The 27,157-nt window shown below is 44.3% G+C and overlaps 2 non-coding genes across 2 annotated transcripts; one reads left to right on the plus strand and one right to left on the minus strand.

Moving 5' to 3' along the window:
* Positions 1-11,464: 11,464 nt before the first annotated feature.
* On the minus strand, positions 11,465-11,571 carry LOC120267206. Its single transcript, XR_005538419.1, has one exon. It is a non-coding gene; the product is annotated as a small nucleolar RNA R71 (small nucleolar RNA).
* Positions 11,572-25,849: 14,278 nt separating this feature from the next.
* Positions 25,850-25,956, plus strand: LOC120267873. The gene has a single exon (XR_005538611.1). It is a non-coding gene; the product is annotated as a small nucleolar RNA R71 (small nucleolar RNA).
* The last annotated feature ends 1,201 nt before the right edge of the window (positions 25,957-27,157 follow it).

The raw sequence follows: 27,157 nt of genomic DNA on the forward strand, positions 1-27,157 counted from the left end.
GGGTTACGGGTTAACTCCTCGAGAAAGTGCTCGCAATGGAGTTCCGGAGTGATGATTGTTAAGACCTTTACAATGGTTTGAATCCGAGTACAAGGCAACTCGGATGCGGTGCGAGGTCTTAGGTATAAGACCCCGTATTGAGGCCGTCGGTTAATTAAAGAATAGGGCTAACAGCCTACTAATGGATGCTAGGGAGAAGAAAAGGTGGCGGGTCTCCATGAAATAGATGCAGTAACTTCATTGGCGTTCTCATGAAAGTATTTGAGGAAGGTTAGATCTTCTAACTTCAAATAGAGTGGGCGGTCGTGACTAATTGCACTGGTGTGGTGGAGGACATGTTCTCTCCGATTGTTCGATCTCTATCGGTGATGTTTTTGGTGGAGAACATTGGGATTTTGTAGGCAAGTACTGCACCTCATGAAACCTATATAGCAATACCTATACCTCAAGTTGGAAGAATCATCCCAATTTCATGGAGTAATGTAATGCTAGTAATATGGAGTCACCTCGGTTTCCAACAACAACAACAAGCCCTGTGGAAAATAGAGTCTGTGTTTGGAAACCTGAATGACTTAGAGAAGTACTTGACTAGATTTGCGCAGTCAGAAATACAAGTTTTGAATCAATGAGGCATGATCGCAGAGGTCTCTTGAAAGGCCACATGGAGGCTTGCCAGCACATGTATTCAACCCTAGAGAGCACGGAAGGCGATCACTTTGAGAAGTGGTCTGAGGTTGAAAGGTAGCTTTCCGAGTGAGTAGAAGCCGAGAACACGCAACTCCGAGGTTGTAGAGGTAGAGGGAAGTGGAGCAAGGAGTAAGAGGTATGGCACCTCACTCTTTCAAGCTGCTAGGAATCTTTTGTCCTCATAGATTGAAGAGACGACCGAGGGGATGAACAGTATAGTGAAGCTCCCCGAAGTTTGTTCAAGCTACCTTATCATTATCAATATTCCTTTTGTCGAGGCATCGCCCAAATGCCTCGAGCATGCAAAAGTTCTTGAAAGACTTGTTGACCATAAAAGAGGAAGTCTGGAGGAAAGTGCTTCAGTGATTTTAGATGCTTCATGCTCAAGCAGATGAAAAAGAACATACCCGACAAGAAGAAAGACCGAAGCTTCATTATTCGCGTAATATTGGCAATCTAGGTGGAGGAAATTGCATCAGGGACTCAGGCCAGAGATCAACGCTGATGCCATACACCTTCTTTCAAAAGCTAGGTTTGGCGAGCCCAGGGCTCACCTCGGATGACTTTGCAACTAGCGTGCATCGAACAAATGCGACAACCCGAGAGGCATCATTGAAGACATGCTTGTCAAGGTGGACAAGTACATTTTTCCTGTTGACTTTGTAGTGCTAGACGCCGATGAGGACGCGATGTACTTTTGATACTTGGGAGACTTCTGGCAAGGGCATTTGACTGACATGGATGGTGGAGAGCTAACTTTGAGGGTTGGATGATAAGCTCATATCGCCTTGTCGAGCTATGCGCATTTCGATTTTCGGCGATACTTTTATACTTTCTAGACACTATCCGGATGAGATTGTTATGAATACATGCAGAAATGTTCAATCCCACCCATACAAGGGTTTGTTCACCAAGAGAGGATTATGGAAGAAGTAATGATGCTTGTTTGACGAAGAAGTACCATCTACCCCTTGGGATCTTGAAGAAGGTGCTACAGAAAATGAAGAAGTCTAGGAGATGCCATCGAAAACACTCCAAGGCTGTTGGAGACATACGTGGAACCGAAGAAGTTGGATCGAACTATTGTTAGCCGTCTCAAGTCCCGACAATTCACCTCTACCTCAAGAGGCTTTGCACATCATGCTGCGAGCCATGGGTAAAAAGGGCAACCTTCATTCATAAGCCCCGCTGAGGTAAGACAAGGTACTGCAAGCTTAGTGACGTTAAACAAGCGCTTCTGCGAGGCAACCCAAGTGTTTATCACGTTTTATCTTCTAGTTTAGTTTGCTTTGCATGAATAATTTGTTCGTTGTTGGTGTCTTGATTTTTAGATGCTTGCACCGAGATTTTCTTCGTGGGCTTTGAATATTCATCATGTGTTTTCATGTGGAATTGGCGGGTTATGTTGTTGAGCTTTTATTCCATGTCTTTTCAGCGTAAAACTTGCATACTAGTGGCAGGCCCGAGTGTGTAAACATGTTCGACCTTCTCAGAAAGCATGTAGGTTTTTCTAAGCATCCGAAAGAAAGACGTATGCAGTGGGAATTTCCGCACTCGCGTGGATTTGTATTGCGAGCTCATCCAGAAGGCAGTAGCGCGGCGTGCGCTCTTGTGAACGACCATGAATATACGCACGCCCATGGTAATTTCTCGGTACGCGGTGTGAATTCCTCGCAGTAGCACGATTATCCAGAGCAATATTGGTGGAATCCAGCCCTCGTGGGCGACCTTGTGACAAGTGCACTAGGGCGGTAATTTCGCCAGACGCTCTGCAGGAAACTCGGGCAGAAGCCTTATTCATCCCCGAGAAGACACAGGGCGGTGGGTACCCTTGGGTTGGGCATGTGAATGTCCACGCCTGTGGGAATTTCCGCACGTGGGTGTGTGGAACACTTAGCGATTTTCCTGAGAGCAGAGAAGCCACAGTGGCGCGCCGCCTCAGGTGGGCGTGAGCAGCAGGGCTGGTATCTTCCACATGCCCATGGGAGAGTGTCCCGCAGGACATTGAGGTAGCTCCCGAGAACGCATTGTGGGCGTGTACGCCTGCGTGGCTCTCTCATAATGAGGCACATGAAGTGCGTAAGTTTCTCGCACGCCCGTACTGGATGCACGTAATGCCAAGGGAGCGCATAAAGAAGAATAGCTTCTCCATCTTTACGCTCTTCTAGTCCTCCGAAAACACTCTCGTATCATTTCCCGACTTCATAGCACCAATTTGGTGATTTTTACGTAGGTTTTTCTCGTCGGTTCTTGATTTTCCATTCCATATCATCCAGAAGCTCTTTTATGATTTTTCTTCGTAATCTCATGGTTTCCATCGATGAATTTAGAGAAAAATGCTTCTGCTTTCTCCAATTAGAAAGATTATTTGTGTTTTAGAACGAGAAGAGGTAATTTCACGGTGTATGGAGTTTTAAGGCACGGTCACGTGCGGCTTTCACGCCCGTGGATCCACATGGTGTGCAGTGGAAATTCCACTGCACCGTCGTGGATTTCAGCTGCTAGATGATCAATTTGTTTGATCGATTTCGCTTCAAATTTTGTAGATTATGGCACTTCGGCCAAGCAGCAAGCGGATAAGAGTCCGCTGTGGAGTCATCCCCCGAGATCCGTGGCGCATGAGTTTCAAGTGATTCCACGAGCATCGTGTTCGCTATGAGCGCTTGTACAAGACTCCGGGCTCTGAGTAGACTCGATTCCTGGGGCATACGAGTATACTCTGAGAGATCTATAGCAGGGAGACTGAGTCACCGATGAGGTCGAGGATCTCATTTTCAAAGCAGTGGTTGGAGGCATTTATTGACGATTAGAGAGCCAACCATCCGAGAGTTTGCACTGGAGGTGCTATCATCATTCGAGTTTCGATAGTTTGGACACCATTCAGTTTAGAGCACTTGGATACCACCATAGCTTGAGCATCACTCGCTTTTCGCTCTTCTTGGCTTAGTAGTGATTAGGCATTCAACTGACATTGAAAAAGTACACGGCCACTCGATCGATTACCCTCGGAGCATCAATCTCGAGCAGAACTTACAGAGTAGTATATGGTTAGGGTCAGTACGAGCCGGGGGTGTCCAAGGCCACGTGCCTTTCCCGACCAACACACTGATATTTACATGCCATCATGAGTAGGTCGCTGAATGGCCGTGGGATGAAAGATCGGTGTTCCGAGCATGGGCAGGAGCTTTTATACTTGTACTCAATGGTGCAAAGACGCACTCGATTCACTTAGGACACATCTTGGCAGAGTACACGGACATCGTAGGCATTATGCTAGATCGGGAGTGATCTTCTCGGCCCCCTACATTACAAGATTAGTGCCGCATGGGTCTCTTTGGATTCGATTCGTAGGGCGTAGAAGACAAGTATACCTACCACCCAGAGTTTAGAGACACTGAGATTGATGGGCATGGTCAGCAGAGTTCGGACAGTTTATACTTTGGTGCTACAAGCTCCAGAGATAGCTGAGGATGAGGGTGATCATGCTGAGGCTTCCCCACCGCCCTCCCAAGCTCCTCACCAAGACCGATGGAGACCGAGACACCTCCGGCATGGCGTAGGACACACCCTCTGCAGTGAGCAGTTGTCACCATCTCGAGCCCATGATCGCTCTGGAGAGGCTCAAGAATACGGTGGGAGTAATTCGGGCAGAGGTGGCCGAGGTTCAAGCAGAGATTGCCGAGATTAGGGTTACGCAGGTCACACATTACATAGAGTTCATGGTACGTTTTGACGTATTACAGCAAATCTTAGAGCGAGACGTCGCTTCATTATTTGTCTTGCGTCCGAGACTCCTCGTGCTCCCCTCGGCACCTCCAAAGATCCCCATCACCTATTCTAGCACCACAGAACCACCATATGCTTCTCCACCACCAAAGCAGTAAAGCAGAGGAGCCTACAGAGCATGACACCGACATTTGACTTTATTTTTCTGCATTTTCTTTATTTTGCATTTTATTTTAGACTTGTTCACTGAGAAAGGATTCTCCTTCTGAGTTTATTTTCATTTTGCAATTCGAGTTGTATTCATTGCTTTATCTTTTATATACTCGAGTTATTTTGTTTTTATTGAGCTTCACTGAACCCCCTCATGTATGCGTGCAGATGGTCTTGTCATCTTGGGAATTGAGACATTGTCATGGGCACGGCTGACAAGCTCCCCTTGTGTATATCCCGCAAGTGCACGAGTTTGTCGAAGTAATAATCCCGGGTGAGCGGGTATCAAATCCACAGGGAGTAGGGAATAAAACAACTTAATTCGCTTTTTAGCCATGTGAAAGATCAGTAGTGATAATTGTGACAATGATTCAATTCTCAAAAGTAAAAGCAACAAGTAAGAGAGAACGAGTAAAGGAGGAGGTAAGGCAATCGATAAAGATGGGGTACTTTTGATAATGCTCCGCGTAGGATAATTGTTTTTATGTAAGAACCTCTATTATGCTTCCAATCAATGCAATGGTGAGTCGTGGAAATCTTAATTACATAGTCCCAAATCTAAGGTCAACTATGCCTAACTCTATACATGTCCCCGAGGAGAGATTAGATAACCTCTCAACCTCGCACTCGCATAGAGTTGCAATGAGCCCTAGGGATTCCAAGTGATAAATTTCTTCCTAATTATAGACCTAACCCTTTGGTCCAGTGGAAGGTCCCTAACCATGATTAAGCCCTCACATACTAAGATCACCTCAACGCTCACTCCATTGCACAAGCAACTAGTCACAGCGAAGTTCATCCCTTAGACCATTCACTTTATTATGGCCACAATGAACTCGAGGTACGGAGGTAGAATCTATCACGTCGGAGGGGAAAGGGGACGCTCCTGTACCTCCCGACTCACCCCTCTCAACCCTCTCGAACTCTAGCTTTTGTCTAAGCTCGTGGTGTATCACTCACTCACAAGGTTACCAACGAGAACTCTCAACCCTAGTGTCACTCTAGGGGAAATGTTCATACAATCAAGCATTCAAGATTGGAACTCACAATTAACATCAATTAATTGAAAGCATAATAAAGAGATTCAATGAAACAAATACATCCTAGGGTTCACAAATACCCAAGTACCCACTAGGGATTTAGCTCTCCATGGAGCTAAGTACAATCAAAGAAATAGAATGTAAAAGCAATGAATCCATAGAAAACCCCCTTGATGGTCATTTCGATGGTCTTGTGGAGGGTCCTCAACTCGTCACAAGGGATCCTTTGTCTGGCCTAGGATAGACCTCGCCGGATCGGTGCCAACGAAAGCTCTCCCAATAACCTTCTTCCAAATGATGCGCGATGTTGGAGCCATAGAACCTCTCCAAAACCCTAGCTAAGACCCCTCAAAACCCTAGTCGAAGCCCTTTCTCAAGTTGGGGAAAAGATGGAAAAAAGAATACTGAAATTGGGGCTGAATCGGCTTGAAATAGGGCTGGAATCGGGCGACCACACGGGCCTGTGGATTTTACACACGCCCATGTGGAATTTCCTCACGGTCGTGTATAATTTCCACACGCCTGTGTGTATTCTCTGAATTCTCGGTTTTCTGGCCGATCGTGAAAATGCGAATCGCCATGTGATTGCTACAATACTCTGCCAAAAAAAAATACTCATGAATCCACTTTTTATCGAGGTAACATAAACGGGCACACGTTTATGCCATGGATCGCTTTGCTTCTTCAATGACGGATAAGTTGATGGAGATCTTGTTCTATGTGCATAAGTCGAATGCTTGAGTTTGACTTCCCTTGTGCCCTCCAAATGGTTGTGCTAACTCAACACGGGAGGTTGGCACACACTCTAGCATCTCGCACCGACTCATATCTTGCGCTTTGAACTTTAGCAAGATTTCCTCCAAAATCGGTGCATTGTGATCCACATTGGCTTCTTTCCTTCATAATTGGTTTCACAACCCAACCTGCATAAAAGTAACATAAAAACACACATATTAGTGTAAAAAGCCAAGAAAAGTAATGCTCAACATAAGGAAAGAACGCTTCGCATTCATATCGCACAAGCACTTATAAAACTCCCCCACACTTAAGCTTTTCCTTATCCTCAAGGAAAAATTTAACATTCTGTGCATCAATGAAGAAAATATTAAAAGTGCTTGGCCTTAGGTTCACCAAAGTATACAAAGAGAGCATTCTACAAGTAAGGAAAATTTCAACACTAAATATGAAAGATCAAAGCTCTAGCTAAAAACTTGAATAAAAAAGGACAACAAACCCGAAATCGTGTACGTGTGTGAACTCACTCAAAACAACCAAAGGTATACTCCTCAAAGTTCTAAGTACAAGGGACTTATTTATCTACAAAAGTGACAACACTTTTAAAGATGGTAGTAGCTTCACACATCCTCTAAGGTAGCCCTTTCCAAAGCGGCCGCTAAGTTGGCTTTCACACTTTCGAGGTGGTAGCTCTTTCTACCAGAGTAGTGCTTAGGCACTTGGCAATGCGAGCTTCACAACCCGTTGGAACCTTACTCTCAAGGAATTATCTTCACCAAATGCGATACTAGGAGTCAGGGGGGTATTGTTTCAATTGCTTCTCCCACATTTGCACTTCATTAATATATATTTTTGAGTGAGCTTTGCATGTGTACATTGGGGACAATGTACAACTTAAGTGTGTGTGTGGGGGAGTTTCATAGTGCACTCATCCTTTTTTATTGTTCTTGATTGATATACATGCTCACATAGCCAATGGCAGTTCAACTTAGTTACAATGATTGTATTCTTGAGTTTAGGAGAAATTTTAACATTGAATGTTTTCATGCTCTAGTTCTTGCTTGAATTTCTAGGATTTTTTTTTACCCGATTTACACTCGATAATCGCTCTCATTCTTTAAACTCTATTGGAAACTCATGTTCGATGTTAAAGGTACTAGTTATAGTTGTTTCTTGTGTTAAATTAAAAAGAAATGGAAAATGAAAAGAAAGAACAAAATAGTTTTATTGTTTATTTGTGCTTGTTGGGTGGAAAGAGCTACCATCTATGAAGTATGAAGCTACTCTCTTAAGTCAGATACTAGCTATGCCCTATTAAGAGAAAGAGCTATATCATAGGATGAGTGAAAGCTACCACTCCGATAGAAAGTGCTACTACCTTGAAAGTGTGAAAGCCACCTTAGCGGTTGCTTTGGAAAGGACTAACTTAGAGGATGTGTGAAGCTACTACCATCTTTGAAATTGTTGTCACTTTTTTAGATAAATAAGTCCCTTGTACTTAGAACTTTGAGGAGTATACCTTGGGTTGTTTTGAGTGAGTTCACACACGTACACGATTTCGGGTTTGTTGTCCTTTTTTATTCAAGTTTTTAGCTAGAGCTTTGATTTTTTGTATTTAATGGTGAAATTTCGCTTACTTGTAGAATGCTCTCTCTGTACACTTTGGTGAACCTAAGGCCAAGCACTTTCAATACTTCCTTCATCTATGCACAGAATGTTTAATTTTTGCTTGAGGACAAGCAAAAGCTTAAGTGTGGGGGAGTTTGATAAGTGCTTGTGTGTTATGAATGTGAAGCATTCTTTCCTGGTGTTGAGCATTACTTTTCTCGGGTTTTTACACTAATATGTGTGTTTTTATGTTATTTTCATGCAAGTAGGGTTGTGAGGCCGAGTATGAAGGAAAGAAGCCAATGTTGATCATAATGCACTGATTTTGGAGGAAATCATGCTAAGGTTCAAACGCGAAGTAATAGGTCAGGTGCAAGATTCTAGAGTGTGTGCCAACCTCCTCGTATTTGAGTTAGCACAACCATTTGGAGGGGCACAAGGGCAGTCACCCTCAAGTATTCCGACTTATGCACATAGAACAAGATCTCCACCAACTTGTCCGTCATAAAAGAAGCAAAGCGATCCACAACGTGAACGTGTGCCCGTTTGCGTCACCTAGATGAAAGTATGGACTCGGGAAGTATTTTAGGCCAGGTATTGTAGCATAATACTGTAGTGAAAGCACTATAGCAACACTATTCACAGTAGGTCGAGAAAATAGAAATTCAGAGAATCCACATGGGCGTGTGGAAATTAAACACGCCCGTGTGGAAATTCCACATGGGCATGTGAAAAATCCACAGGCCCGTGTGGTTGCCCGATTCCAGCCCTATTTAAAGCCGATTTAGCCCCAATTTCAGCATTCTTTTCTCCATTCGCCAACTTGAGAGAGGGTTTCAGCTAGGGTTTTGAGAGGTATTGGCTAAGGTTTTGGGGAGGTTCTACGGCTCCGACATCGTCATTCATGAGGGAGAAGGTTGGTAGGGGAGCTTCCATCGAGGTGTATCCTATACCAGACAAGGGAATCCTTGGACGATGATAAGTGCTTATGCGATACGAATGCGAAACGTTCATTCCTTATGTTGAGCATTACTTTTTTTGGGTTTTTACACTAATATGTGTGTTTTTATGTTACTTTTATGCAGGTAGGGTTGTGAGGCCGAGTATGAAGGAAATAGCCCAATGTGGATCATAATGCATCTATTTTGGAGGAGATCTTGTTAAGATTCAAACGCGAAGACATAGGACAGGTGTGAGATGCTAGAGTGTGTGCTAACCTCCTCTCATTCGAGTGAGCACATCCATTTGGAGGGGCACAAAGGCAGTCACACTCGAGGATTCCGACTTATGCATATAAGAACAAGAGCTCCACCAACATGTATATCATTGAAGAAACAAGTGATTCACGATGTGAACGTGTGCCCGTTTGCGTTACCCCGATGAAAGTATGGAATTGGGAAGTTATTCAGGCCGAAGACTGTAGCAGAACGCTGCAGCAAGTACTGTAGCAGCACTGTCCACAGCCGGCCTAGAAATCAGAGAAACAGAGAATCCACACGGTCATGTGGAAATTATCCACGCCCATGTGGAAATTCTGCACGGGCGCGTGTAGCGTCCACGCCCGTGGAGTTACCCGATTCCAACCCTATTTAAGGCTGATTCAGCCCCGATTTTGGTATTCTTTTCTCCATCTTTTCCCCAACTTGAGAGAGGGCTTCGGCTAGGGTTTTGAGGGGTATTGGGTAGGGCTTTGGAGTGGTTCTACGGCTCTGATATCGCGCGTCGTTTGGAAGAAAGTTATTGGGAGAGCTTTCATCGGCATCGATCCGGTGAGGTGTATCCTAGGCCGGACAAAGGATCCCTTGCGACGAGTAGAGGACTCTCCACAAGACCATCGACATGACCAACGAGGAGGTTTCTTTATGGATTTATTGTTTTTACATTCGATTTCTTTGATTGTACTTAGGTCCATGGAGAGCTAAACCCCTAATGGGTACTTGGGTGATTGTGAACCCTAGGATGTATTCATTTCATTGAACTTCTTTATTATGCTTTCAATAAATTGATGTTTATTGTGAGTTCCAACCTTGAATGATTGATTGTATGGACATTTCCCCTAGAGTGACACTAGGGTTGATAGTTCTTGTTGGTAACCTTGTGAGTGAGTGACACACCACGAACGTTAGACAAAGCTAGGTTGGAGAGGGTTGAGAGGGTGAGTCGAGAGGTACAGGAGCGTCCCCTTTCCCCTCCGACGTGATAGATTCTACCTCCGTTGCTTGAGTTCTTTGTGGCCATAATAGAGTGAATGGTCTTAGGGATGAACCTCCGCTGGGGCCTGGTTGCGCGTGCAATGGAGTGAAGCGTTGAGAGTATCTTAGTATCTAGGGCTTAATTGTGGCTAGGGACCTTCTGCCTGGACCAAAGGGTTAGGTCTATAATTAGGAAGTGATTTATCACTTGGAATCCCTAGAGCTCATTGCAACTTTATTCGAGTGCGACGTTGAGAGGTTATTTAATCTCTCCTCCGGGACATGAATAGAGTTAGGCATAGTTGACCTTATATTTGGGACTATGTATGTAAGGATTTCCACGACTCACCATTGCATTGATTAGGAAGCATAATAGAGAGTTCTTGCACTTGAAGCGATTATCTTAGGTGAAGCATCATCCGAGTACCCCATCTTTATCGATTGCCTTACCTCCTCCTTACTTTTGCTCTCTTACTTGTTGCTTTTAATTGTTGAGAATTAAATCATTATCACACTTATCATTGTTGATACTCCACATAGCTAAGAAACGAATTAAGTGTCTTTACTCCCTACTCCCTGTGGATTTGACCCCGCTCACCCGGGATTATTACTTCGACAAACCCGTGCACTTGCGGGATATACGCAAGGGGACCTTGTCAAGTTTTTGGCGCCGTTACCGGGGAGCTAGGCGTTTAGAGATACTTTGCACTTTGTTTTCTTATCTATTTCACCACACATTCTAATTCATATCTTCTTATTCTATCATCATTCTGATTGTCTTTTTCTTTCTTTTTGGTGCAGCTCCAGGTTATGACCCGAGGGAATCCATCAATGTTGATTGAAGGAGACCCTGAGCTTGAACGTACACTTATAAGAAAAGGGAAAGAACCTGTGCAAGAATGAACACTATCTGATTATGCCAGACCTTCAGTGTTGGGGACACAATCGAGTATTGTGCGTCCCCCAATTACAGCTCAGAACTTCGAGCTAAAGCTGACATTCATCCATATGCTACAACAGTCCGTACAATTCAACGGTTTGGCCGATGAGGATCCAAACAGTCACATAGAGAGCTTCCTCGAGGTGTGCGACATGCTAAATATAAATGGTGTGACGGATGATGCCATCAAATTGAGAGCCTTCCCATTTTCCTTAAAGGGGAGAGCAAAGCAGTGGCTACAATCATTACCTAGAGCATCAATCACTACATGGGAGGAGATGGTAGAAGCTTTTCTAGCCCGTTATTTCCCTCCCGGAAAATCAGCAAAGCTTAGGAATGAGATCTCATCCTTTATGCAGTTGTAATTGGAGTCTCTATTTGAGACATGGGAAATGTTCAAGGAACTCCTGCGATAGTGTCCGCAACACAGATTCCCGGAGTGGATGATTGTTCAAACCTTTTATAATGGTTTGAACATGAGTACAAGGCAGCTCTTGGATGCGGCGGCATGAGGTACCTTTGGTAGCAAGACCCCCAATGAGGCTCGTCAATTGATTGAGGAAATGGGGTTAAATAGCTACCAGTGGAATGCTAGGGAAAAGAAAAAGGTGGCCGGTCTCCATGAAATTGATGCGGTAATTTCATTGGCGGCCCAAGTAGAGAGTTTGAGTAAGAAGCTAGATCTTATAGCTTCGAATAGAGTTGCGGCCGTGACCAATTGCACCGGTTGTGGTGGAGGACATGCTCCCTCCGATTGCCAAATCATCATTGGTGATGTTTCTTCAGTTGAGAACGTTGACTTTGTAGGTAATGGAATGAGATCTCAAGGGAATCCATACAGCAACACCTACAATTCAGGTTGGAAGAATCATCCCAACTTTTCATGGAGTAATCAAGGACCACAGAAGACCATGGGGCCATCGGGTTTCCAACAACAACAAGCCCCTCAAGTGGAAAACAGAATTTCAGGCTTGTAACATCGGCAACTTAGGTGAGGAAATGGCATTGGCGGATTCAGGGGCGAGCATCAACGTCATGCCATATACTTTCTTCCAAAAGCTAGGCTTGGGTAAGCCTAGGCCTACTCAGATGACTTTACAATTAGCGGACCGAATGGTACGACATCCGAGAGGCACTATTGAAGACGTGCTTGTCAAGGTGGACAAGAACATTTTTCCGGTTGACTTTGTAGTGCTAGATGTCGATGAGGATGCAGATGTACCCTTGATACTTGGGAGACCGTTTTTGCGGACTTCCAAAGCATTGATTGACATAGACGGCTCACATTGAGAGTTGGAGACGACAAGCTCACATACCGCCTTGCTGAAGCCATGTAGTATTCTCTCGATTTTGATGATACTCTATACTTTATAGACACTACTGATGAAATTGTTGATGAATATATGCAGGAAATGTTCAACCCGGATCCGTATGAAGGTTTGTTCAACCAAGAGGAGAGCAATGAAGAAGTAATGATGCTTGGTTCGACTGCCCAGGGATCTTGAAGAAGGTGCTCCGGAAAATGAAGAGGGCTCGGAGACACCACCGAAAATGCTCCAAGACTATTGGAGACGTAAAAGAGCCAAGGAAGTTGGAGGAACCATTGCTAGGTGGTCCGAAGCCCGAGAGTACACCCTCTACCCTCAAGAGACTTTGCTCATCATGCTTTCAAGCCATGGGTAAGAGGGCAACCTTCATTTATGAACCCCCGTGAGGTAAGGAAGATATGTCAAGCTTAGTGACGTTAAACAAGCGCTTCTTGGGAGGCAACCCAAGCGTTTACTGTTTTCGTATCTTTCAGTTTAGTTGTTTACATGAATAAACTGTTAAGTGTTGGTGTTTCAATTTTTTTTGAGTGCTTGTACTGCGATTTTGTTGTGGGTTTTTAAAAAGAATTCATTGTGTGCTTTGTTGAGAATTGGCGAAGGTTGGTCGTTTGAGTTCTATTTCATGTTTTTATCTCGTAAATTTTGCATACTAGGGCAGGCTCTGAGTGTGTAAACATGTTCAGAATATTTCTGCAGAGCCTGCAGGTTTTTCTAAGTCATCCAGAGAAAACACACGGGCGTGTGGAATTTCCACACGCCCGTGGGTGTATACTGCGAGCTCATCCAGAGAAGGCATAGGGGCGTGCGGCTGCCCCTGTAGATGACCATATGACTGGCGCACGCCCGTGGGTAATTTCCGCACAGGCGTGTGAATTCTTGCAGAGTTGGGCAAATTTTCCCGAGAACACACAGGGGCGTGGACTCGCCCCTGTGGGCGACCTTGAGAACCACACACGGGCGTGGGTAATTTCCGCACGGCCGTGCAAAACTCTGCAGATGAGTCTTTCCATCCCGAGAAGACACAGGAGCATGTGGCTGCCCCTGTGAGTTGGGCATGTGAATGTCCACACCCGTGTGGAATTTCCGCACGGGTTTGTGTATGACTTGATATTATTCTCGGATTTCCAGGGAAGCCACAGGGGCGTGCGTCTGCCCCTGTGGGTCTGGCGCACGGGCGTGGATATTTTCCGCACGCCCGTGGGAAATCGTTCTAAGTCAGTGAGAGTTTTTGCCGAGAGCGCACAGGGGCGTGCGTACGCCCTTGTGGAGCTTTTGAAGTGAGGCACACGGGCGTGGGGAATTTCCACACGCCAGTGTGGATGCACAGAACGTCAAAAGTCGTGAGTTTTGTTTAAAGGAGGATGATTTCTCTCCCTCTTCACGACTCCTTTTAACTTGAAAACACTCTCACAATACTCTCCTAGTCTATTGCGCAAATTTGGTTGGATTTTAGCAAAGTTTTCCGGCCGGCTCTTCATTTTCTCACTTCTCCTCGTCGGTAAATCCCTTTTTATCATCTTCTTCGTCAATTCATGATTTCTATTGATTAATCTGGTTAATAATGCTTCGTTTCTTCAATTGGAACAATGATTTATGTTAAGAACGAAGTTAGAAATATTATTGAGTTGTATTTTTGTATTGTTGATGCGTGGTCGTGCGGTTCTCACGCCCCGTGAATCCACACGGGCGTGCGGAAATTACACACGACCGTGTGTATTTTTGCAGTATTGTTTTATCAACTTGTTTGACCAATTTTGTTTAAATTTTGGAGATCATGGCACCTAGGTCAAAGAAGCAAGCTGATAAGAGGCCACATGAGTCATCCTCTGAGCCTGAAGGCATGCGATTTGCGGTTCCCGAACATCAGGTCCGTTATGAGCGATTGTCGAGATTCTGTTTCGGACAGACTCGATTTATGGACACTACTATACCGCGGGAGCTTCAGCAGGGTGATGAGTTCGCCGATGAGATCGAGGATCTAGTTTCAGAAGGCGGTTGGTGGCAGTTGCTGACTATTAGAGAGACAACCATCTGAGAGTTTGCACTGGAGGTGCTCTCCTTATTCGAGTTTGATAGAGCGTATGCGAGCTTCGACAGTTTGGGCGCCTTCAGTTCAGAGTATTTTGGCGCCACCATAGCTTGAGCATTACGTAGTTTTCCGTACTACTTGGCCTATACAAGGAGGCATTCACAGATACAGAGGAGTATGCACAGTTGTCTACTGATTATCCTGGAACCTTGACCCCGCAGAGAGCTTACAGAGTACTATGTGGTCAAGGTCGAGTCTGAGCTCGGGGTGTCCAAGGCCACGTGCCTTTCCCGACCTGCATACCGATATTTGCATGCCATCATGAGTAGGTCGATGAATGGCCGCGGTGATAGTACTGGTGTCTTGAGCCGTCAGGAGCTGCTGTACTTGCACTCGATGGTAGAGCGCGTACCGATCCACTTAGGGCACGTCCTGGCTGATTACATCAGACATCAGGGACAGTATGCTAGACTGGGAGTGATCTTCTCTGGCCCTTACATTACGAGATTAGTGGTGGGCATGGGTCTCTTGGATTCGATTCGCGGGGCCGAGAAGATGAGTGTACCCGCTCCCCTGGGTCTAGAGATGATGCGTTTGATGGGCATGGTCCGCAGGGTTCGGACAGGGGTTTTTGCTTTAATCCTACCAGCCCCAGAGATAGCTGAGGATGCAGGTGGTGAAGCCAGAGCAACTCAGCCCACCCCTGAGCCTCACCCAGCATCGATGGAGACCAAGGCATCTCCAGCGGCCGAGGAACCACCCCTAGTGCGTATGTTTTCACCATCTTGAGCCAATGATCGCTTTAAGAGGCTCGAGAATGCTATAGAAGTGGTCCGAGCCGAGGTTGCCGAGATTAGGGCTACGCGAGGCCACTCGAGTACGACGAGGTCATGGCACATTTCGACATATTACAGAGATCCTAGGCGAGGCGTTGCCTCATCATTTGTCCTGCCCGGTGAGGGACTCTTCGAGTCTCGTCGGTTCCTCCAGCACCTCCATCCTCAACTGACACCGGAGTACCCACTATATGCTTCCACTTGACAGCAGTGAGCGATGCAGGGAGCCCGAGGCGACTCCAACACTTGACTTTTTCTTTTACTTTCGTGCATTTTACTTTATTCTATTTTTCTTGTTTTTAGACTTGTTCACTCGGAAAAGGATTTTTTTCCTTACGAGTTTATGTTATGTTGCATTTACCGAGTTGTATTCATTGCTTCATCTTTTATACACTCGAGTTATTTTTGTTTTTCTTGAGCTTCACTAAACCCCCTCGTGTATGCGTGCAAATGGTCTTGTCATCTTGGGAATTGAGACTTAGTTATGGGCACGACAAAGGTGCTTCGGCACTTGGCCGTGTGAGCTTCACAACCCGTTGTAACACTACTCCCAATGAATTAGCTTCATCAAACGCAACACTAGGAGTCAGGGGAGTATTGTTTTGATTGCTTCTCCCACATCTATTTTTTGAATGATATATTTTGAGTGAGCTTGCATGTGTACATTGAGGACAATGTACAACTTAAATGTGGGTGTGAGTTTCATAATGCGCACATCTTTTCTATTGTTCTTGATTGATATATGCTCACATAGGTAATGTCGGTTCACCTTAGTTGCAATGATTGTATTCTTAAGTCTAGGAGAATTGTTAACATTGAATGTTTTCATTCTCTAGTTCTTGCTTGAATTTTTAGGAATTTTTGCCCGATTTACACTTAGTGTACTACTCAGTCTTTGAACTCTATTGGAAACTCATGTTTGATGTTAAAGGGACTAGTTAGGTATACTTCTTTTGCTAAATTTTGAAAAAAAAAAACTGGAAAATGAAAAGAAGGAACAAAATAGTTTTATTGTTTATTTGTGTTTGTTGGGTGGAAAGAGCTACCACCTATGAAGTATGAAGCTACTCTCACAAGTCGGATAGTAGTTATGCCCTAATGAGAGAAAGAGCTATCTCATAGGATGAGTGAAAGCTACCACTCGGGTAGAAAGAGCTACTTAAATAAAATCTTTGTCACTTTTGTAGATAAATAAGTCTCTTGTACTTAGAACTTTGAGGAGTATACTTCGGGTTGTTTTGAGTGAGTTCACATACATACACGAAATTCGGGTTTGTTGTCCTTTTTTATTTAAGTTTTTAGCTAGAGCTTTGATTTTTTGTTTTTAATGTTGAAATTTCCCTTACTTGTAGAATGCTCTCTTTGTATACTTTGGTGAACCTAAGGCCAAGCACTTTTAATATTTTCTTCATTGATGCACAGAACGTTTTAATTTTTGCTTGAGGACAAGCAAAAGCTTAAGTGTGGGAGAGTTTGATAAGTGCATGTGCTATACGAATGCGAAGCGTTCATTCCTTATGTTGAGCATTACTTTTCTCGGGTTTTTACACTAATATGTGTGTTTTTATGTTACTTTTATGCAGGTAGGGTTGTGAGGCCGTGTATGAAGGAAATAGGCCAATGTGGATCATAATGCGCCAATTTTGGAGGAAATCTTGCTAAGGTTCAAACGCGAAGACATAGGTCAGGTGTGAGATGCTAGAGTATGTGCCAATCTCCTCGTATTCGAGTGGGCACATCCATTTGGAGGGGCACAAAGGCAATCACATTCGAGCATTCCGACTTATGCATATAAGAACAAGAGCTCCAACAACGTATACACTATTGAAGAAGCAAGTGATTCACGACGTGAATGTGTGCCCGTTTGCATTACCCCGATGAAAGTATGGAATTGGGAAGGTATTCAGGTCGAAGACTGTAGCAGAGCACTTCAGAAATGCTGTTGCAAGTACTGTAGCAGCGCTGTTCACAGCCGACCGAGAAATCAGAGAAACAGAGAATCCACACGGGCGTGTGGAAATTATCCACGCCCTTGTGGAAATTCTGCAAGGGCGCTTGTAGTGTCCACGCCCGTGGAGTTTCCCGATTCTAGCCCTATTTAAAGCCGATTCAACCCCGATTTTGGTATTCTTTTCTCCATCTTTTCCCCAACTTGAGAGAGGGCTTCGGCTAGGGTTTTGAGGGGTATTGGCTAGGGTTTTGGAGAGGTTCTATGACTCCAACATCGTGCGTCGTTTGGAAGAATGTTATTGGGAGAGCTTTCGTCGGCATCGATCCGACGAGGTGTATCCTAGGCCGGACAAAGGATCCTTTGAGACGAGTAGAGGACTCTCTACAAGACCATCGACACGACCAACGAGGGGGTTTCTTTGTGGATTCATTGCTTTTACATTCAATTTCTTTGATTGTACTTAGCTCCATGGAGAGCTAAACCCATAGTGGGTACTTGGGTGATTGTGAACCCTAGGATATATTCGTTTCATTGAACTTCTTTATTATGCTTTCAATAAATTGATGTTTATTGTGAGTTCCAACCTTGAATGGTTGATTGTATGAACATTTCCACTAGAGTGACACTAGGGTTGAGAGTTCTTGTTGGTAACCTTGTGAGTGAGTGACACACCATGAGCGTTAGACAAAGCTAGGTTGGAGAGGGTTGAGAGGGTGAGTCGAGAGGTACAGGAGCGTCCCCTTTCCCCTCCGAAGTGATAGATTCTACCTCCGTTCCTTAAGTTCTTTGCGGCCATAATAGAGTGAATGGTCTAAGGGATGAACCTCTGATGGGGCCTAGTTGCGCGTGCAATGGAGTGAAGCATTGAGAGGATCTTAGTATCTAGGGCTTAATTGTGGCTAGGGACCTTCTGCCTAGACCAAAGGGTTAGGTCTATAATTAGGAAGCGATTTATCACTTATAATCCCTAGAGCTCATTGCAACTTTATTCGAGTGCGATGTTGAGAGGTTATTTAATCTCTCCTCCGGGACATGAATAGAGTTAGGCATAGTTGACCTTAGATTTGGGACTATGTATGTAAGGATTTCCATGACTCACCATTGCATTGATTAGGAAGCATAATAGAGAGTTCTTGCACTTGAAGCGATTATCCTAGGTGAAGCATCATCCGAGTACCCCATCTTTATCGATTGCCTTACCTCCTCCTTACTTTTGCTCTCTTACTTGTTGCTTTTAATTGTTGAGAATTGAATCATTATCACACTTATCATTGTTGATACTCCACATAGCTAAGAATCGAATTAAGTGTCTTTACTCCCTACTCCCTGTGGATTCGACCCCGCTCACCAGGGATTATTACTTCGACAAACCCGTGCACTTGCGGGATATACGCAAGGGGACCTTGTCAAACGACGAGTAGATGACTTTCCACAAGACGTTCGACATGACTATCGAGGGGGTTTCTCAATGGATTTATTGCTTTTACATTCTATTTCTTTGATTGTACCCGGGCACTTGCTTTTACACGACTATCGAGGGGGTTTCTCTATCGAGTAGGGTACTTGTGTATTTGTGAACCCTAGGATGTATTTATTTCATTGAATCTCTTTATTATGCTTTCAATTAATTGATGTTTGTTGTGAGTTCCAACCTTGAATGCCTGATTGGATGAACATTTCCCCTAGAGTGACACTAGGGTTGAGAGTTCTTGTTGGTAACCTTGTTAGTGAGTGACACACCACGAGCGTTAGACAAAGCTAGATTGGAGAGGGTTGAGAGGGTGAGTCGAGAGGTTGACAAGGTCCCCTTGCGTATATCCCGCAAGTGCACGGGTTTGTCGAAGTAATAATCGCGGGTGAGCGAGTATCGAATCCACATGGAGTAGGGAATAAAAATATTTAATTTGGTTCTTAGCTATGTAAAAGATCAATGAGGATGAGTGTAATAGTGATTCAATTCTCAACAATAAAAGCAACAAGTAAGAGAGCAAAAGTAAAGAAGGGGATAAGGCAATCGATAAAGATGGGTTACCCGGATAATGCTCCACCTAGGATAATTGTTTCAAGTACAAGAACCCACTATTATGCTTCCTAATCAATGCAATAGTGAGTCGTGGAAATCCTTAATTACATAGTCCCAAATCTAAGGTCAACTATGCCTAACTCTATACATGTCCCGGAGGAGAAATCGAACAATCTCAATACCTCACACTCGCATAGAGTTGCAATGAGCTCTAGGGATTCCAAGTGATAAATCTCTTCCTTATTATAGACCTAACCCTTTGGTCCAGGTGGAAGGTCCCTAACCACAATTGAGCCCTAGATACTAAGATCACCTCAACGCTTCACTCCGTTGCACGCGCAACTAAGCCCCAGCGAAGGTTCATCCCTTAGATCATTCACACTATTATAGCCGCAAAGAACTCGAGGAACGGAGGTAGAATCTATCACGCCGGAGGGGAAAGGGGATGCTCCTGTACCTCTCGACTCACTCTCTCAACCCTCTCCAACCTAGCTTTGTCTAACGCTCGTGGTGTGTCACTCACTCACAAGGTTACCAACAAGAACTCTCAACCCTAGTGTCACTCTAGGGGAAATATTCATACAATCAAGCATTCAAGGTTGAAACTCACAATAAACATCAATTTATTGAAAGCATGATAAAGAGGTTCAAAGAAACAAATACATCCTAGGATTCACAATACCCGAGTACCCACTAGGGGTTTAGCTCTCCACGGAGCTAACTACAATCAATGAAATAGAATGTAAAAGCAAAGAATCCACAAAGAAACCCCCTCGATAGTCGTGTCGATGGTGTTGTGGAAAGTCCTCTACTCGTCATCCAAGGATTCCCTCGTCCGGTATAGGATACGCCTTGACAGAAGCTCCCCTACCAACCTTCTTCCTAAAGAATGATGATGTCGGAGCCGTAGAACCTCTCCAAAACCTTGGCCAATACCCCTCGAAACCCTAGCCAAAGCCCTCTCGTAAGTTGGGGAAGAGATGGAGAAAAGAATACCAAAATCGGGGCTGAATCGGCTTTAAATAGGGCTGGAATCAGGTGACTACACGGGCGTGTATGCTCCACGCGCCTGTGCGGAATTTCCACATGGGCGTGGATAATTTCCACACGCCCATATGGATTCTCTGTTTCTCTGGTTTCTCGGCCTGCTATGAACAGTGCTGCTACAGTATATATTGCAGTGTAACTACAGTGCTCTTCGACCTGAATACCTTCCCAATTCCATACTTTCATCGGGGTAATGCAAACGGGCACACATTCACGTCGTGAATCACTTGCTTCTTCAATAGTGTATACGTTGTTGGAGCTCTTGTTCTTATATGCATAAGTTGGAATGCTCGAATGTGACTGCCTTTGTGCCCATCCAAATGGATGTGCCCACTCGAATACGAGGAGATTGGCACATACTCTAGCATCTCACACCTGACCTATGTCTTCGCGTTTGAACCTTAGCAAGATTTCCTCCAAAATTGGCGCATTATGATCCACATTGGCCTATTTCCTTCATACTCGGCCTCACAACCCTACCTGCATAAAAGTAACATAAAAACACACATATTAGTGTAAAAACCCGAGAAAAGTAATGCTCAACATAAGGAATGAACGCTTCGCATTCGTATAGCACATGCACTTATCAAACTCTCCCACACTTAAGCTTTTGCTTGTCCTCAAGCAAAAATTAAAACGTTCTGTGCATCAATGAAGAAAATATTGGAAGTGCTTCGCCTTAGATTCACCAAAGTATACAAAGAGAGCATTCTATAAGTGAGGGAAATTTCAACACTAAATGTGAAAAATCAAAACTCTAGATAAAACTTGAATAAATAAGGACAACAAACCCGAAATCGTGAAAGCGTGTGGACTCACTCAAGTCAACCCAAGGTATACTCCTCAAAGCTCTAAGTATAAGGGACTTATTTAACTACACAAGTGACAACAATTTCAAAGATAGTAGTAGCTTCACACATCCTATACGGTAGCCCTTTCCAAAGCGGCCACTAAGGTGGCTTTCACACTTTCGAGGTGGTAGCTCTTTCTACGCGAGTGGTAGCTTTCACTCATCCCTATGAGATAGCTCTTTCTCTCATTAGGGCATAGCTAGTATCCGACTTATGAGAGTAGCTTCATACTTCATAGGTGGTAGCTCTTTCCACCCAACAATCACAAATAAACATTAAAACTATTTTGTTCCCCTTTTTTTTTTTCAGAATTTAGCACAAGAAAATAAACCTAACTAGTCCCTTTAACATCAAACATGAGTTTCCAATAGAGTTCAAAGAGTGAGTAGTGCACTAAGGGTAAATCGGGCAAAAATTCCTAGAAATTCAAGTAAGAACTAGAGCATGAAAATATTCAATGTTAGAAATTCTCCTAAACTCAAGAATACAATCATTGCAACTAAGGTGAACCGCCATTGGCTATGTGAGCATATAACAATCAAGAACAATAGAAAAAATGTGTGCACTAATCTTGTAATGTAGGGCCCTGAGAAGATCGCTCCCAGTCTAGCATAGTATCCCTGATGTCTGATGTACTATACCAGGATGTGCCCTAAGTGAATCGGTACGCGCTGTACCATCGAGTACAAGTACAGTAGCTCCTGAGGGCTCAGGACACCAGTGCTATCACCACGGCTATTCACCGACCTACTCATAATGGTATGCAAGTATCTGTATGCAGGTCGAGAAAGGCATGTGGCCTTGGACACCCCCGACTCATACTGACTTTGACCACATAACACTCTATAAGCTCTCTGCGGGGTCAAGATTCCAGGGTAATCAGTCGGTAACTACGTGTACTCCTCTGTATCTGTGAATGCCTCCTCGTACAAGCCAAGTAGTACTAAAAACTACGTGATGCTCAAGCTATGGTGGTGTCTAAATACTATGAACTGAATGGTGTCTACACTATCGAAGCTCGCATATGATCTAACGAACTCGAATGATGAAAGAACCTCCAGTGCAAACTCTTGGATGGCTGGCTCTCTAATCATCAGCAACTACCGCAAACCACCTTCTGAAATGAGATCCTCGATCTCATCAGCAAACTCATCTCCCTGCTTTAGATCTCGCAATATAGTCGTGTCTAAGAATCGAGTCTGCCCAAAACAGAGCCTCGACAGGAGCTCATAGCGAACCTGATGCTCTGGAATTGCAAACCGCATGCCCTCGGGCTCAGGAGATGACTCACGTGGTCTCTTATCAGCTTGCTTCTTTGACCTAGGTGCCATAATCTGCAAGATTTAAATGAAATTGATCAAAAAAGTTGATAAACCAATGCTGCAAAAATCCACTCGGTCTTGTGGAATTTCCGAACGACCGTGTGGATCCACGGGGCGTGAGAAACGCACGGCCACGCTTCAACAATCCAAAAATACAACTTAATAGTCATTCTAACTTTGTTCTAAACATAAATCATCTTTCCTATTGTAGAAACGAAGCATTATTAACCATGTTAATCGCTAGAAACCATGAATTTGGAAGGAAGATGATAAAAACAACACTTACCGACGAGATGGAGTGAGAAAATGAAGAATCGGCCAGAAAATTTCACTAAAATCCCACCAAATTAGCACTCTGAACTCGGAGAATACTGTGAGAGTGTTTTTAGGCGAATAGATGTCGTGAAGAGGGAGAGGAATTATCCTCTTTTAAATAGAACTCACGACTTTTGGTGTTCTGTGCATCTACACGTGTGTGTGGAAATTACCCACGCTCGTGCGCCTCACTTCAAAAACACTACAGGGGCGTGCGCACGCCCCTGTGCTCTTTCGAAAAAACGCTCCTTTGACTCTAACTGCTCTCTCACGGGCATGCGGAAAACATCCACCCCCGTGCTCCAGAATCACAAGGGCAGCTGCACGCCGCTGTGGCTTCTCTAGATGTCCGAGAAAAATACTAAGTGTTACACACGCCCGTGAGAAAATTCCCCACGGGAGTGGACATTCACATGCCAAACTCACAAGGGCAGCCACAAGCCCCTGTGTCTTCTCGGGATGGAGAGAACTCCTCTGCAGAGTATCGCACGGGTGTGTGGAAATTACCCACACCCGTACATGGTTCACGAGGTTACCCACAGGGGCGAGTCCACGCCCCTGTGCACTCTCGGGAAAATCTACCCAACTATACAGGAATTCACATGCCCGTGTGGAAATTACCTACGGCGTGTGACAGTCGCATGATCGTTCACAGGGGTAACCGCACGCCCCTGTGCCTTCCCTGGATGAGCTCGCAGTATACACCCACGGGCGTGTGGAAATTCCACACGCCCGTGTGTTTTCTCTGGATGACTTAGAAAAACAAACTACAGGCTCTGCAGAAAATTTCTGAATATGTTTACACACTCAGAGCCTGCCCTATTATGCAAATTTTACCAGTGAAAAATATGAAATAGAGCTCAAACGACCAAACTTCGGCAATTCCTCATAAAGAACATGATGACTTTAAAAATCCACAATAAAATTGCAGCACAAGCATCTAAAAATTCAGACATCAACACTTAACGATTTATTCATGCAAACGAACTAAACTAAAAGATAAGAAAACAGTAAACACTTGGGTTGCCTCCCAAGAAGCGCTTGTTTAATGCACGTAGCTTGACATATCTTGTCTTACCTCATGGGGGTTCATGAATGAAAGTCGCCCTCTTACCCATGACTTGGAAGCATGATGTGCAAAGTGTCTTGAGGGTAGAGTGTGTATTATCGGGCTTCGGATCACCTAGCAATTGTTCATCCAACCTTCTTGGTTCATGTGCGTCTCCAATAATCTTGGAGTATTTTTGGTGGCGTCTCCTAGCCCTTTTCATTTTCTAGAGCACCTTCTTTAATATCCCCTGGGTAGATGTTACTTCTTCAGTCGACCCAAGCATCATTACTTCTTCATTACTCTCCTCTTGGTGGAACAAACCTTCATATGGATCCGGGTTGAACATTTCCTGCATGTATTCATCAACAAGCTCATCAGTAGTGTCTAGGAAATACAAAGTATCATCAAAATCGAGAGAATGCCACATAGCTTCAGCAAGGCGGTAAGTGAGTTTGTCATCTCCAACTCTCAATGTGAGCTCTCCGCCGTCCATGTCAAACAATGCTTTGGAAGTCCGCAAGAACGGTCTCCCAAGTATCAAGGGTACATCTGCATCTTTATCGACATCTAGTACTATGAAGTCAACGGAAAAAATGTACTTGTCCACCTTGACAAGCACGTCTTCAATGATGCCTCTCAGATGTCGCACCATTCGGTCCGCCAATTGTAAAGTCATCCGAGTAGGCCTAGGCTCTCCCAAGCCTAGCTTTTGGAAGAATGTGTATGGCATGACTTTGATACTTGCCCCTGAATCCGCCAGTGCCATTTCCTCACCTAAGTTGCCGATGTTACACGGAATGATGAAGCTTCTCGGGTCTTTCTTCTTGTTCGGCATGTTCTTTTACAGCACCGCTGAGCATGAAGCATCTAGCACCACTGAAGCACTCTCCTCTAATTTCCTCTTGTTGGTCAACAAGTCTTTCAGGAACTTCGCATACTTAGGCATTTGAGCTAATGGCTCTGCAAAAGGAATGTTGATGTGGAGTTGCTTGAATAAACTCGGGGAACTTCTTATCATTTGTTCATCCCTTGGTCATTCATCAATCTAGAGGATAAAGGGATTCTTGGCTTGAAAGGTGGGGTGCCACCTCTTTCTCTTTCTTCGCTCCCTCCTCAACCTCTACAACCTCGGGTGCGTGTTCTTTCGGCTTCTCACTCGGAAACCTCCCTTCAACCTCATGACCACTTCTCAAAGTGATCGCCTTCACATGTTCTCTAGTGTTGGTTTCCGTATTGCTTGGTAAACTTCCATGTGGCCTTTCAAAGAGAGACATCGCAATTTGCCCCACCTGATTTTCAAGGTTGTGCAAAGAAGCGGTGTGATTGCGAAGTGTAGCCTCGACTGATTCAAACTGTGTATTTGCAGATTGAACAAATCTAGCCAAGTGCTTCTCCAAATCCGTCATTCGGGTTTCCAAGCCTGAAATTCTGTTTTCCACTTGAGGTGGTTGTTGTTGTTGTTGGAAACCCAGTGGCCCATGGCCTTTTGTGGTCCTTGATTACTCCATGAAAAGTTGGGATGATTCTTCCAACCTGAATTGTAAGTATTGCTATATGGGTTCCCTTGAGGTCTCATGCCATTACCTACTAAGTCAACGTTTTCCACTGAAGAAACATCACTAATCGAGATCGGACAATCGAAGGGCGCATGTCCTCCACCACAACCGGTGCAATTGGTCACAGCCGCAACTCTATTCGAAGCTATGAGATCTAGCTTCTTACTCAGAGTCTCTACTTGCACCGCCAATGAGGTTACCGCATCAATTTCATGGATACCGTCCACCTTTTTCTTCTCTCTAGCATTCCATTGGTAACTATTTAACCCTATTTCCTCAATTAATTGACGAGCCTCATCGGGGGTTTTGCTACCAAAGGTACCTCCTGCTACCGCATCCAAGAGTTGCCTTGTGCTTGGGTTTAAACCATTGTAGAAGGTTTGAACAATCATCCAATCCGGGAATCCGTGTTGCGGACACTTTCTTAGGAGCTCCTTGAACCTTTCCCATGTCTTGAATAGAGACTCCAATTCCAACTGAACAAAGGACGAGATATCATTCCTAAGCTTTGCTGATTTTCCGGGAGGGAAATAACGGACTAGAAAAGCTTCTACCATCTCCTCCCACGTAGTGATTGATGCTCTATGTAATGAGTGTAGCCATTGCTTCGCTTTCCCCTTCAAGGAAAATGGGAAGGCTCTCAATTTGATGGCGTCATCGGTAACCCAATTTATCTTCAGCATGTCGCACACCTCGAGAAAGTTCTCTATATGACTATTTGGATCCTCATCGCCCAAACCGTTGAATTGTGTGGGACTCGCTGCGACATATGGATGAATGGCGCTTTTTAGCTCGAAGTTACGAGCATGTAATCGGGAGGGCGCACAATACTCGATTGTGTCCCCAACATTTGAAGGTGCGCATAGTCGAGATAGTGTTAGTTTGTTGCTCATTACATCCCCGCCATTTTTCGATTCCTCTCCTTCCAAATCAATTTGAATTATCTTTGTTACGCTCACGAGTTCTTTTCCCTTTTCTTCTAAGTGTACGTTCAAGCTCAGGGTCTCCTTCAATCAATATTGATGGATTCCCTCGGGTCATAACTCGAGGCTGCAACAAAATGAAAGAAAAAGAAAATCAGAACGATGATAGAATAAGAAGATATGAAATAGAATGTGTGGTGAAATAGTTAAGAAAACAAAGTGCAAAGTATCTCTAAACGCCTATTCCCCGACAGCAGGGCGCCAAAAATTTGACAAGGTCCCCTTGCGTATATCCCGCAAGTGCACGGGTTTGTCGAAGTAATAATCCCGGGTGAGCGGGTATCGAATCCACAGGGAGTAGGGAATAAAAATACTTAATTCGGTTCTTAGCTATGTAAAAGATCAATGCTGATGAGTGTGATAGTGATTTAATTCTCAATAATAAAAGCAACAAGTAAGAGAGCAAAACTAAAGAAGGGGATAAGGTAATCAATAAAGATGGGGTACCCGGATAATGCTCCACCTAGGATAATTGTTTCAAGTGTAAGAACCCTCTATTATGCTTCCTGATCAATGCAGTAGTGAGTCGTGGAAATCATTAATTACATAGTCCCAAATCTAAGGTCAACTATGCCTAACTCTATACATGTCCCGGAGGAGAAATCGAACAATCTCAACACCTCGCACTCACATAGAGTTGCAATGAGCTCTAGGGATTCCAAGTGATAAATCTCTTCCTTATTATAGACCTAACCCTTTGGTTCAGGTGGAAGGTCCCTAACCACAA

Source organism: Dioscorea cayenensis, chromosome 1 (assembly GCF_009730915.1).
Source record: "Dioscorea cayenensis subsp. rotundata cultivar TDr96_F1 chromosome 1, TDr96_F1_v2_PseudoChromosome.rev07_lg8_w22 25.fasta, whole genome shotgun sequence".
NCBI classification, from domain to species: Eukaryota; Viridiplantae; Streptophyta; class Magnoliopsida; order Dioscoreales; family Dioscoreaceae; genus Dioscorea; species Dioscorea cayenensis.